We start from the raw sequence: 12,393 nt of genomic DNA, 5'->3' as shown, positions 1-12,393 counted from the left end.
TCAGGAGAAAGGAGGCCTGGGAGGCTGAGGCCATGCCACAGCCCCGCCCCACCCGGTTTGAGAGACCCCTTTGTGCCAGCCCGCCCCACCCCCCATTTGCCATCTGCCCAGTTGCTGCGTCTGGTCACCCCTGACTGCTGGGTTTGCTCACATGATGTCCCCATCTGCTGTGAGTCAGAAGGCGGGCTCCACAGGGCCACCCCCAGCATGGGGACGGGGGCTGAGCCCTGCTCAAGCTCCAGTCTGGGAGGAGGAGGTGGTGCTGGGGTTTGGGGCTCTGTTGTCACACTCCCCTCTCCTCCCTACTTCCACCCGACTTCCCCACGGCCTCCTCCATGGCCTCCCTGGGAGCCCTGCCACATGGAAGCCCAGCCACATGGAAGCCCATCCCGCATCCCTGAAATGGCACAGCCCCCCAGACCCCACCTGCACACAGCTTCTGCACAGGATGGCGGAACCCGCATCCCAGTCCGGCTGGAGGACAGTCCGCAGTGGTCCCTCCACGGCTGTCCTGCCCACTCCTCGCACCTGCCTTTGTCATGCTGGGCCTTGCCAGGGGGCCAACCCCCACACCAACCCTGCTGCAGCTCTGCCACCTCTCCCTGTCCTTCCCCTCGACTGGGCGCCACCTCCCCCTCGTCTCCCTCACACGTGAAGCTGCCTCCAAGTTTGAGCCTTAACCCAGCAGCCAGAGACTGGGACTGCCTGGCCAACCTCACACTGCACACCCATCCTGCCCCTCCCCGTCCTGCTGGGTTTGCAGCCTGGGCCACCAGCCCCACACAGCACCTGCCTGGCGAGTCCTCCTGCCTCTCTTCCCCGCCACAGAGCAGACTGAGACCTGCTGGCCTGGCTCATCAAGTCCCATGAAATGACCCATGCCAGGGGTCCGGTATCACCCTCCCCATGGTCCCCAGCTTGTATCATTCCCCAAATGTTTTCCTAAGTAGTTTCCTCCACTAGGACTCCCCCTACAGTGCTCATATAGACATCAGTCCCTTCCCCTCCCACCTTCTCCCAAGCCCAGCCTAAGTGCCTTCCGCAGAGCCTCCCTGGTCCTCTTCCCCTTCTCTGGGCCCTCTGTTAGCAAGCTTATCTCACGCCTCCATCTCACCTCCTAACTGTTTTGTTTGTTTGTATCCCTGACAAAAGGAAGTGTCACACCAGGCTGACTGGCCCTTGCCCAGTGGCCCAGGCCAGGACACAGCCTGTCCATCACAGATCACACCTGGAGCGGCATTCTCCATCACCCGACACTCTCGGAGCCAAGCCCCAGGCCTACAGGAGCCAGGGCAGCTGTGATCACCCCTACACACCCATTTAGCAGCTAAGCTCCTGAGGCCAGAGGAGAGGAAGGGCAAGGGGGCCACAGTGATGCTGTGACCAAGGTGGGTCCATATCTCGGGTCCCTGCAGCAAAGAAGGGGTCAGGTCTGGCCCTAAGAGCTCATTCCACACCTGGACATTGGCAGAAAAGAGCCCAACAGGACCCCTGCCTGGGCTCTGGGGAGCCAACTTGGCAGCCCATGGTTATTAATGCCCAGATATGCTCCTTCTCACACAGTCTCTGACCCCAAGGAGCCAACAGGCTGCCCGGGGCTACCCTCTGGGAGGGGCAGGGGGCTTGGCTCTGGGTCTGGGTCACTCACGAGTTCTGAGATACCTTATTTGCCTCACTCACGGCCATGTTCCCGACAGAGCACAGAGTGCACAGTAAGTGCTCAATAAATGCTTCTATAAATAACTTCCTTGGTCCACTGAAGGAGCCACAAAGGCTATTCCTACACAGCCCGTGGACCCCAGGCCACAACTGCTCCACATTGGTGGGGGTGGGAGGCCCCTGCCTTGACCCATCCCCTCCTCCCCACTCAGTAAAATGAACATCAGGCCCCTCCCAGTGGGGCACAGGGAGACCCCAACTCTACCACACAGGGGAGATGGGTTGGGGACGGGGGAGGACAGGAATCATTGGTTTCTTACACACTCCCAGCCCCCACGGGGACCAGGGTGGGAAGTCCTATCAGTGCCAGGCAGATGGAGCCCTGAGGTCTGGTGGCAACGGGCAGGGTGTTCAGCCCGCAGCCTGCGCTTCCCCGTCTGCCTGTCACCGGTTCCAGGACTCTCACCCAGGTGGCCCACGTTCAGAGACCCTGCGGGGCCACCTTCTCCCAAAGCTGGCCTTGGTGATGAAGAGCACGGCTGTCCCTTGCTCAGTGGGGACCCCGGACCCAGCCCCAGGGATAGCTGCAGGAAAGCTGCCCTCAGGAGTTCCCTCAAGTGCCACCCCCTCCCTGAGCCTGACCCCTGGCTTTCTATACCTGGATGTGCTAGGTGACCTTGGGCAAGCCACGTGCCCTCCCAGAGCCTCGGTTCTCCCATCTGTGTAGTGGGAGCACTGATCTCACAGCCTAGCGAGCAGACCCCAGCTTGCTGGGCCCAGTGACTGTACCACTCTGAGCCTCAGCTTCTCCAGCTACAAAATGCCTGGGAGCCCCGGGAGGTGTCGCTCCCCTTGGGCCCCAGTCCCCTCCCAGGCATCTCCTTGTGGGTCCACTCCCACTCTAGAGACCCACCCACGGCCATGCTGACCTGGGCTAGATCCCACCAAGATACCAAGACCCCCCCCATTTCCCCATTTCACCCTACCCACTGTCCAACAGCCACCCGTGCACGGATGCACACATCCACACTCACACTCACATACACTCACACACTCACACTCACACACTCATACACACACTCGCACTCACACTCTCACACTCACACTCTCACACTCACACACACACTCTCACACTCACACTATTCCTCTTCCCACCTGCTGTCCAGCCCTTGTTTGGGTACCTGCTGCCAGGTGGAGGGTCCCACGCAGGGCCAGGCGGCTGGACCACCTTTCAGGATCCACCCCCAGAGGCTTAACCTGCCAGCCCTGGTCCCCGCTGCCTGCCGAGTGAGCTGGAGAGCGTGGGAGGCTCCCAGCCCATCTCCTACGGCAGGGCAGGGCAGACAGCTAGTGCGGAGAGGGAGGGACCGGGTTTGTTTGGTGGGGAGACACCCCCCTCCTGCCCCAGCTGGGCTCCTCCCTCCTCCCTGAGCTTGACTGGGGATGACGGACGATATATGTGAGTCATGGATTTCTCAGAGGGAGACCAGGAGGGGGCAGGGCTGAGAGCGCTGAGGCAGTGATCCTGGGGGATGCCCATGACTCAGCGCCGGGCAAGGGGGCACCTCAGCCTCACCCCTCATCCAGGCAGACAGTGTTCAGGGACAGGAAGGGGCCGGGGATCACTCTGCTTCCTCAGCCTCCATCTGTCGCCTCCCAGGGCCAGTCTCCCCAAAGTTCCCACAGAGAGGCCGGGGTTGCCACGGCAACAGGGCCCTTGGATGCTGTCCGCCCACCCCCCAGGTCAGGGCGACAACTGCCCTTTCCTGAAGGAGAGTCCAGCCTCCTTGGCAGCCGACGGGAGCCAGTGCTGACCGGCAGAGCGGAAGGCAGTCGGGAGGGAGCGGGTGACAGGCAGCCGGGCAGGAGGCCAGCCAGGCCACGCACGACTGACCGGCTGACCTGCGTCCCCTCTGGGGGGTGATCCGTCTCCCCTCTCAGTGCTCCTCAAGCACCCACAGTTTCAACATCCCAAGTCATTTTGGATTCTGAGACCCCAGGGGCTTCTGGAAACAGCCTCCTTTAATCCATCTGCTGAGCCAAAGGGGAAACCGAGGCCTGGGTGAAGAGCCATTCCCAGTGGCCCCAAAAGCTCAGACAGAGAAGTGTGGAAATGGGCCATGCCCCATCCCCCTTCTGGTCATTCCTCTGTCAGCAGCGCCTCCCGCTGCTGGGGTTCAGTGCCCTTCTCGAGTCAGGAGGCTTTGGATAACTCACACTCCCTGCAGAGGCTCCTGTCTGCCCTCCTCCGAGCAATGAGGATAGATGATTCCTCAGTCAGATGTGCTGGGAGGATTTTACAATGCCAGAAGGGTGAGTGGTGACAATAACAGTAATTACACTCGCTGACCACCGTCTGCATTCCAGCTCCAGAGCGCCCCTGGCAGTGGAGAGAAGTCAAACCTGCTACTCAGACCAGTGCCTGGTACTTGCCAAGCCCTCAATAAATACTCCCTATGAATGTGGTGATAAAGAAGAGGGAGCTTAAGGCAGATACATGTAGCTCAGAGATGAGAATTAACCTGCCCAAGGTCACACAGCAGGGAGGTGCCTGAGTTGGGATGGGGGGAGCACAGGCCGTCTGGCTCCATAGCGGGTCTCCTAACCACTCAGCAATCCAGCACCCCAGGCCTCAGCCTGGGGCCTGGACACGTGGATGCTTGGGGAACTTGAGATTCCTTCTCTCCAGTAGAGATCTGCCTTCTAAACAAAGGGGCCAGGAAAAGCTTCCCCATGCCACGTGGAGGAAGAATGAATGGAACGTCTCGGGCAGCCTAGGAGCCAGGGCTGCTGCAGGTGAACTGCACTCCTCACCTATCTGCCTGAAATCAAGCTGCAGAAAGGAAGGGCCACAAAGCCACCCCGTGGGGTGCAGGGAGGCCATAAGGTGAGAGCTTCCAGAAAACGGCACTGTGCTCCCCACATTCACAGCCCCCAGTCCAGGCTGTGGGCCAATACCTGGGGCAGGGAGGCACAGTGGGGACTGGGCCCATGTCATACCCTCTGCTCTCTCCCGGGGCTGCAGTGGGAACTCCCTTATTGCCAAAGCAGCAGAGGCCAGCCTACACTGGGGGCCCACTAACAAGGGAGGGCAAGTGAGTTATCTAGGGGAGGATGGGGAGTCCCTGACATACCACCACCTCTGCCTCAGTTTCCCCAAGGTCAGTCCTTCAGGGCCTGATCAATTGGTAACCGGGGCAGCCTCAGCTGTTCCGCAGGGACCAGGCCCACAGGGCGGCTGTCCCCCCACCCCCACCACCACCACACACACACCCCACAGAGAGTGCTGACCAGAAAGGCACAGATGGAGAGTTGAAGGCACCACTCTCTCTGCAGATGGCTGAAGAGAGTGCGGAGCCAGCTGCCACTCTGGCCACATAGGAGAGGCTTATGGGGCTGCCCAGCTGGGCGGAGTTGGCTGCCCAGCTCTGCCTGCCTCTCTCACCGTCGGGCTTTGCAGAGACCTACTATGAGCTAGGGGCAGGCAGGTGAGGAAGCAGGCCCCCAGCTCTGAGTCTGGCTAGGGAGACAAGCCTGGTTCTCATAGTAGTGATACCTGGAGTTGGTATTCAACATCCAGGGGGGCTCTGGGAGTAAAGGGGGAGAAATTCAATGAATTGTTAAACACAACACTATCTGTTATGAGTGCTGATAACAGGACTAATAATCACCTGCTATGTCTGGAGGTTTTATGGTGTAAGATGCTCTGCTTGTACAGATCATCCTCATTTTATCCACACAACCCTGTGGGTTGGGTACCACTTGTATGTTAGAGATGGTCAGAGACATGAAGTAACTTAGCCAAGGTCGCACAGCTTGGACCTGGCTGGGCCTCCAGGTGTGTGGGCTGTAACCAAACACGGGACACCAGGTATCCGGCCCCTGCTAGGCACTTCATCTTCTCCTTCTGTTCTCACAACAGTCTATCCCCACTTTACAGAAGGGGAACCGAGGTACAGGGAGGGCTACCCACGCCTTTCTATAACAGCCAGGATCTGAACTAAGCGTGTAGACCCCAGAGCCCCTGCTGGGACCTGAAGGAGAAGAAGGGGGCTTCGATAAACAGAGACCAGCAGGAACGGCACCCCAGGCAAAGGGAACAGCATTGGCTGAGGTGGAGAGGTAGGGCATGGAGCCATGCTTGGAAGGAAGTGGGATCTAACTGGGCAGCAAGGGGCAGATTCTGGAAGATTTTGAAAGTGTAGAGTTTGGGCTTAAATCAAAGGCACTGGGGAGCCAGAGAAGATGTTTGGGTAGGGAGAGGCCTCATTAGCCCTCAAAATGTGGTCTTCAGACCTACAGATAGCCTGAGACCTGCTGAATCTGAACGTGTATTTTAATAAGATGCCCAGGGGATTCCAGAATTGGAGGTGTGAGAAGCCCTGGTCTAGACGCCAGGGACCTGTACCAGCAATGATGCGGAGGGATGGGCAGAGGAGTAGAGGGGAAGTTGGGTCCAGATGGGGCCTTGAAGGAGGCAGATGGGGGAAGAGCTGGCGAGGAGACTTTGGTCCAAGAGACCAGGAAAAGGGCTGGGACACCCCACCCCCCACAACCCGACAAGTGAAGGTGGGGACCGAGGAGAGGGAGAAGATGTCTGAAACGTCCCTGAAGCATCGGGGCACAAGATGGGGTGCAGATCCGGAAGGCAGAGAAGAGACTGCCCTGTGCACAATGGAATGGGGGTAGCTCTGTGTCATGTGGGGAAGCCACAGGTCCCCCCTGCTTCCCAAGGCAGCTGGAAACACGTCGTTGGGGCTCAGCAGTGAGGGACTGGGGTCGCCAGGCCCAGAGAAGGTCATGGCATCATTGGCTGGCAACGGAGTCCAGAGATGGTGTGGGGAAAGCAGAAAGCTGAAGGTGCAGGAAACCCTTCGTTTTGAGGGACAGAGGAGAGGGGGCAATGCTGCTGCACCCTCTCTGAGCCCGGAGTCTGTGATCACATACTCTGGGTTCAGGCCAGCTGGCCTCTACTCCCAGCCGGCCAGCTGGATGACTTGGGCAAGCATCTCTCCATCCATTTATCTCCTTGCCTGCCAAGTGGGGACCAAAATAGCACCTTCTATTGGGCCGATTAAATGAGGCCACATGCGTAAATCTTGCAGCCCAGGCCTGGCAGACAATGGGCACCCCGATGCATTGGCCAGGGCACTGTTATTCAGAGGAGCCTGCAAAGGAGTGTTCAGAGGGGCCTGCAAAGGAGGTGGAGAGGGGGCTGCCAGGGAGGTAGGAGGAGTTCTTCAAGAACATGAGGGCCTCAGGACAGGGATAAGAGGTTAGGGCATCCTTATTGTCTGCTGTGACTGAGGCCTGGGGGAGTAGGAAGACATGGTGGGGCTGGGAGGGTTAGGAGGAGGTCTTCAGCCCCTTTTTCTATCTCTAACCCTCTAGCCAGAGCAGCAGCATTTAGTGGGAACCAGCCTAGCAAACAGTGAAGAGCTGTCCCCACCTGTGCAAATGGCCATGAGCAACCACTGCCTGCTCAGAAGTGGGTTTTTTCTTTGTTTTCGAGACAGGGCCTCGCTCTGTTGCCCTTGCTGGAATGTAGTGATGCAATCATAGCTCTCTACAGCCTCAATCTCCTGGGCTCAACTTCTCCCACCTCAACTTCTCAAGTAGCTAGGACTATAGGCATGCCCCACCACACCAGGCTAACTTTTGTATTTTTTTGGAGAGACAGGGTCTTGATACGTTGCCCATGCTAGTCTTGAACTCCTGAGCTCAAGCGATCCTCCCACCTTGACCTCCCAAAGTGCTGGGATTACAGGTGTGAGCCACTGCGCCCAGCCTCAGAGGTGGATATTTTTTAGACAAGAGCAGTTCATATCCAGGCTTCTCCCCTTGCAAGCTGAGTGACCATATAAATCATTGAGCACAATGCCTGGCACACAGTAGGTGCTCAATAAATCTTGGCCAACATCATTATTATTATGATAAAGTCCACATGAATGCCAAAGGCCCAGAACTCCACCATTTGCAGTTTGCAGAACCCTTTCACATCTACTACCTCCTCTACAAAACAGTGATGATCGTTCCCATTTAACAGAGATGAAAACTGAGGCTCAGAGAGAGGAACTTCCCAAAGCTTTGCAGCAAGTTGGCAACAGAGTCAGGACCTGATCTCAGACCATGTGTTTTGCGGCCAGTGTTCCCAGCCACCTCCCTGCTATCTCCTGTGGGAAAGCCTCCTGGACACAGGCGTGGGGGTACCCACAGTCCCATGATAACGCCATCTCCCATCACACCCGCCTCAGGGCCCAGGCCCAGCAGGGATTGCGTTACACATGTGACTCAGCCGCCTTCACAAAGGGAGCTGTGTGTCTGGTTCCCTAGGCCCACCTCCCCCACCCACTGCCCATCCCCCAGTCGGGGAAAGAGCAGGGAGCCTGGCCTAGCCAAGATGCGGGGGAAGCAAGGTCATCCTCATCGCTAAAACGGGACAAATCTAGTGGTGCTTCAGGACCAGCCTTAGGATGCAAGCCTTGGTGCCAGCTCAGATGATAGAATGAAAGGCCGGGCACACAGGAGGGGCGAGCATGCCCAGGTCCAAGACATTTTCTGATACCTTATTTGGAGCTCCAAGGACTGACTCCATCTAGCTGGCTCCCTTGGTGAGTGGAGCCTCGGCAGGTGCCCTGCCCATGTTTAACCTGCATCTGGTTTCAAAAGCGCTGGAGCTTGTGGTCAGGGAGGAGGCACTCCCCGGATGCCAGTCGGGCTCCTGTGTCCACACCTGGCTGCAGCACTGGCCTCTATCCACCCCACCCCCTGAAGGTTCTAGACTTGGAGCAGGTGAACCCCTGTTTAGCACTTATCCTGTGCTAGGCAGGTGACTTGCATTTTCCCCCACAACCCTGCCAAGGAGGATTTGCCCCATTTGTGAGAGGAGAAGACTGAGACTCAGAGAGGGAAAGGGACTGACTCAGGTCACACAGGATTAGAGCTGCCTTATTTAAGTCCTGCTTTCCCCCTCCATACCATCTTCTTGGTTCCAATGGCAACTTGACCACATGCCAACAAGAAATGGCCTTGAGCCAGATGCAGACAGACGTTCTCCCTCCCCCAGGGTCACCCTGTCCCTGCCCTGCCGGGAAGGGGCCACTGCAGAATGCAGTTCCTTAGGGTTCAGGCTGGCTGGGCCTCCAAGGTCCACCCCCGCCTGCTGACCTCCCCAGCGGGGAAGGCATGCCTGGGTGCCCCGCTGCCTGAGATAGAAGGTAGACAGTGTGGCCGCCCCCTCTTCCTAAGCATGACGGAATGTCTGACCTTTAGCCTAGCCTCCCAAGCGCACTTGGCAGGAAGGTTGGATCCATCCAGAACAGGTCATTCTGGCCATACCCCTGCCCCCAGCCTTCAGAAGCCCCTCAGCCCAGAGCAAGGCTGAGCCACGTCTAACAAGCCCTTCCCTCACCCAATCACATGCCTGCCAGCCTGGGCCCCTCTTGCAGTGTGCATGGCTGGGCGTCCAGAGGTCTGGGTTCTTCGGTGAGACTCTACACATCCCTGCATGTCACGGTGTCCTCTGCAGCTCAGGCTATTGGAGCCAGAAGCACAGCCCCTCCTCCGAGTGTGGCTCCTGGGATGATCCCTGCCTGGCACCCAGCTAGAAGCAGCCTTGTCTGGAGGAGCCCCAGTGGTTGGGGGGCTCAAAACTGCCCATCACTCCACCTAGACGCCACCCAGCATCACCCTGAAGCCCTCTGAATAGCCAACCATGAGATTTTGCATCAAATTAGAGCTTTTTGTGCCTCAGTATCTTCCTGTGTAAAATGGAGATATCTGCCTGTCTTAGATAGCCTCTGTCACTGCCACTGCTGTATCTTTGGTTTAGCATAAACTCCCCACTCTCTCTCTGGTTTTGTTTTTTTTTTTTTTTTTTTTTTTTTAGAGACGGGACCCTGCTCTGTCACCCAGGCTGGAGTGCAGTGGTGCAATCAGAGCTCCCTGCAGCCTCAAACGCCTGGGCTCACATGATCCTCCCACCTCAGCCTCACGAGGAGCTGGGATTACAGGTAGGCCACCACACCCAGCTTGGGTTCTCTTTTAAAATCCAAATTCCCCCAGTGGAGAGGGCAGCAGAAGAGGCCTCTGACTCCTCTGTAGAAACCTCCCTTCCTGAACTAGGGGTCCCAGCCTTGGCATGGGGTCACCAGCATCCCCTTACCTCAAGACCATCCCAGTTGCTGCTCTTGCCCCTAAAATTGTGCCTCTTGCATCAGCAGCTCCCTTGGCCCTGGCCTGTGAGGTCTGAGTGGCAGCTGCTCGGATGCCAGGCCTGGTGTCAGGTGCCTCTGGTCAGGCAGTGAGGCATCATCGCTCCTGTGCCAAGGGAGCCAAATGAGGCCCAGAGAGGTTTAGTGACTACCCACAAGGCGGCACAGCAGTGTGCAAAGATGGCAGGACTTGCTCCAACTCGAAAGGACTGTGTATCATCTCACTCGATGCCACAGTGTTCCTGGAGGTCAGCTTTGATCTCCCCGTGCACCCCACCTCCACCCCCACTCCCTACACCCATACACACCCCATCAGTGCCCAGCACAGAATGTGTTAAAGTGTTGGCTACAAGAGACTTCCCACTGGGAGAATCATAAAGAGGGCGCCTCCGTTTCCTCACCTGGACACCAGGACCGCCACCACTTCTCTCTTGGTAAAATGAAGAGCTGCAGTTGAAACTACTTTGTGGAAAGCCCACGGAGCACCCAGCCCCCCAACACATCCCAGAAATGCCGCCTTCTGCATGTGCCCGTGCCCAGCAGCCAGGAGCCCCCAGGGTCTCCCCCTAAGTCCTGGGGCACAGATGGCTCAGAAGGCGTAATGGAGCAATGATGAAGCCACTCATTAGCAGGGGCTGGCTAATTAACAGAGGGAATGTGGGGGGTGCCATTTGCTGCCCACACGCCCCAGGGAGCCAAGTTGGTAGAGAGGGCACAGTGCCAGCACCCCACCCGCAACTCCAGACACCCACCTCTGGCTGGCTGGCGTGTGTGGCCCATGAGACCAGGGGAGGGGCCTACTGCTGCAGCTTATGGGTTTACAGACCACTGCCCCTGCCTCTCCTTCATGGAACAGACAGGGAAACAGGCCTGGACAGCAGGGGAGCCTGGCCCAGGGTCCCACAGGAGGCAGTGGCAGGGCCGGGCCCTTTCTTCCACGACAGTTCCCTGTTCCAAAGAGTCCTCAGCCACCATGGAGGGGCCTGGCCCAGAGAAGACAAGCAGCCGGTGGAGGGAGGGACCGTTTGAAGTTCTCCTCCTGCCTCTTGCAGCCAGGGCAGGGAGGGCTGTGATGCTGGGTGCAGGCAGCTGGGGGGAGCAGGGGGACCCTCAGCTGGCCGCTGGCTGGGCACGCCCCCAGGCCTGCACCCTGTTCCTTCCATTTGGCTTGCTAAGGGAGGCTGCCTTCTCCTCCTCAGTCAAAAGTCAAACAACCTGGGCCAACCTGCTCCCAAACCGGTTTCCGTGGGATCCCAGGAGGAAGCTGCTCAGGGCGCTGCGGAAAGCAGGCAGGAGACTTCAGGTCCTGCCGCCTGCCTCCCGTCCATGCTCAGGCTCCGTGGCGTCACCCTTGCCCTGCGTCCTGCAGTGTCCGTTGGACACCGGGAACACACCTCACACCTGCCAGCTTCCCGGTGCTAGGATGACCACCATGCCAGCATGCCCGGCCATGCTGTGCACTGCAAGGGGTAACCCCAGAACAGCCAGGGCCTCCACTGAGAGACGCCCAGTACCCTGAACAGGCCAAGGGGCAGGCCACACACATCGGGACCCTCAGGGCATTGAACTAGACCTGAGGGATGGCCAAGGTCAAGGGGGACAGGCTGGCAGTGGCACCCCACTTATCTTTCCCACCCCTGTCCCCCACCCGTCTCTTACCTCCAGGTCTGGGCAGGTCCCTCACCGGCCTGTGCCTGTGTGGCCTGCTCCTCCCCTTCCACCTCCTCCCAGGGCCACAGGCACCCAGTCTGAGCTTGTCTGGGCTGGCGGGCAGCCCCAGGTGAGGCTCCGCCTGTCTGTCTCGCCCCATTTCCGGCTGCCCCACAGCCATTGCAGCCGCCACCCTCTCTTGTTCCCAGGTGTCCTTGCAGGGGCCAACCTGACCCTTAGGTGCTGAGTGCCCCCACCCCTCACCTCTTCGTGGACTTCAGCACCTCTCTCCTGGGAAGCAGAGGCGGCTGGATGAGCCCAGGGAAGTCCTTGGGTTCTCTGGGTCTCAGCGGCCGCCCAGGCTGTTGGGAGATGCTGCCCTCCATCCGTGATCTGCCAACTCTTTGTGAGTTTCTTCCTGCCTCCTCCCTCAGTCCAGGCCACGCCTGGAATCCTGGGCCAGACTCACCTGCCTGTAATAAAAACAGGCCCCAGCCAGCAGCTGGTGGGGTCAGGAGGCGGGAAGCGAGGGGGATGGGGAGTCCTGCTCATTCTTCTCTCTGAGTTTCCAGGCTCCTGCAGGACACCTGACAGAGGGAGAACTGAGGTAGACAAAGGGGCAGGGATGGAAGCCTCTTCCAGGAAAGAGCTCAGCGGCCACCGCTCAAGGCATCCTGGGAGGGTGCCCAGCAGAGTCCTCCAGGCAGGCCTTGGCCCACTCGCCCCTAACCCTGCCTGCCTGTCCCCTGTCCCACCCTTCACTCCTTGTCTCAGTCTGGCAATTCTCCAGGGGAAGTTTCTCAAGCTCTCACACCCAGGTACCCCTCCTCTAGATGCTTTCTGATTCCTGCATCACGTCCTCAACATTGAG

At 58.6% G+C, this 12,393-nt stretch overlaps 1 protein-coding gene across 39 annotated transcripts in view; it reads right to left on the bottom strand.

Moving 5' to 3' along the window:
- ADGRG1 (adhesion G protein-coupled receptor G1) overlaps positions 1–11,979 on the bottom strand; it is a 44,949-nt gene extending 32,970 nt beyond the window's left edge. For 5 of the 39 annotated variants that reach the window (XM_055364387.2, XM_055364381.2, XM_055364379.2 and 2 more), the window contains exon 1: positions 2,815–3,064. The gene's annotated coding sequence lies outside the window, so the exon portion shown is untranslated. Of the gene's footprint in view, positions 1–426; positions 1,261–2,814; positions 3,142–9,823; positions 9,979–11,531; positions 11,623–11,786 lie in introns of those variants that run through there. The other 34 variants (XM_055364367.2, XM_055364393.2, XM_055364373.2 and 31 more) reach the window with 18 other exon arrangements.
- Between the last annotated feature and the right edge of the window lie 414 nt (positions 11,980–12,393).

This window comes from Gorilla gorilla, chromosome 18, assembly GCF_029281585.2.
Source record: "Gorilla gorilla gorilla isolate KB3781 chromosome 18, NHGRI_mGorGor1-v2.1_pri, whole genome shotgun sequence".
Lineage (NCBI taxonomy): Eukaryota > Metazoa > Chordata > Mammalia > Primates > Hominidae > Gorilla > Gorilla gorilla.
The sequence above is the reverse complement of the archived record's forward strand: the minus strand, read 5'-3'. Positions and strand labels throughout refer to the sequence as shown.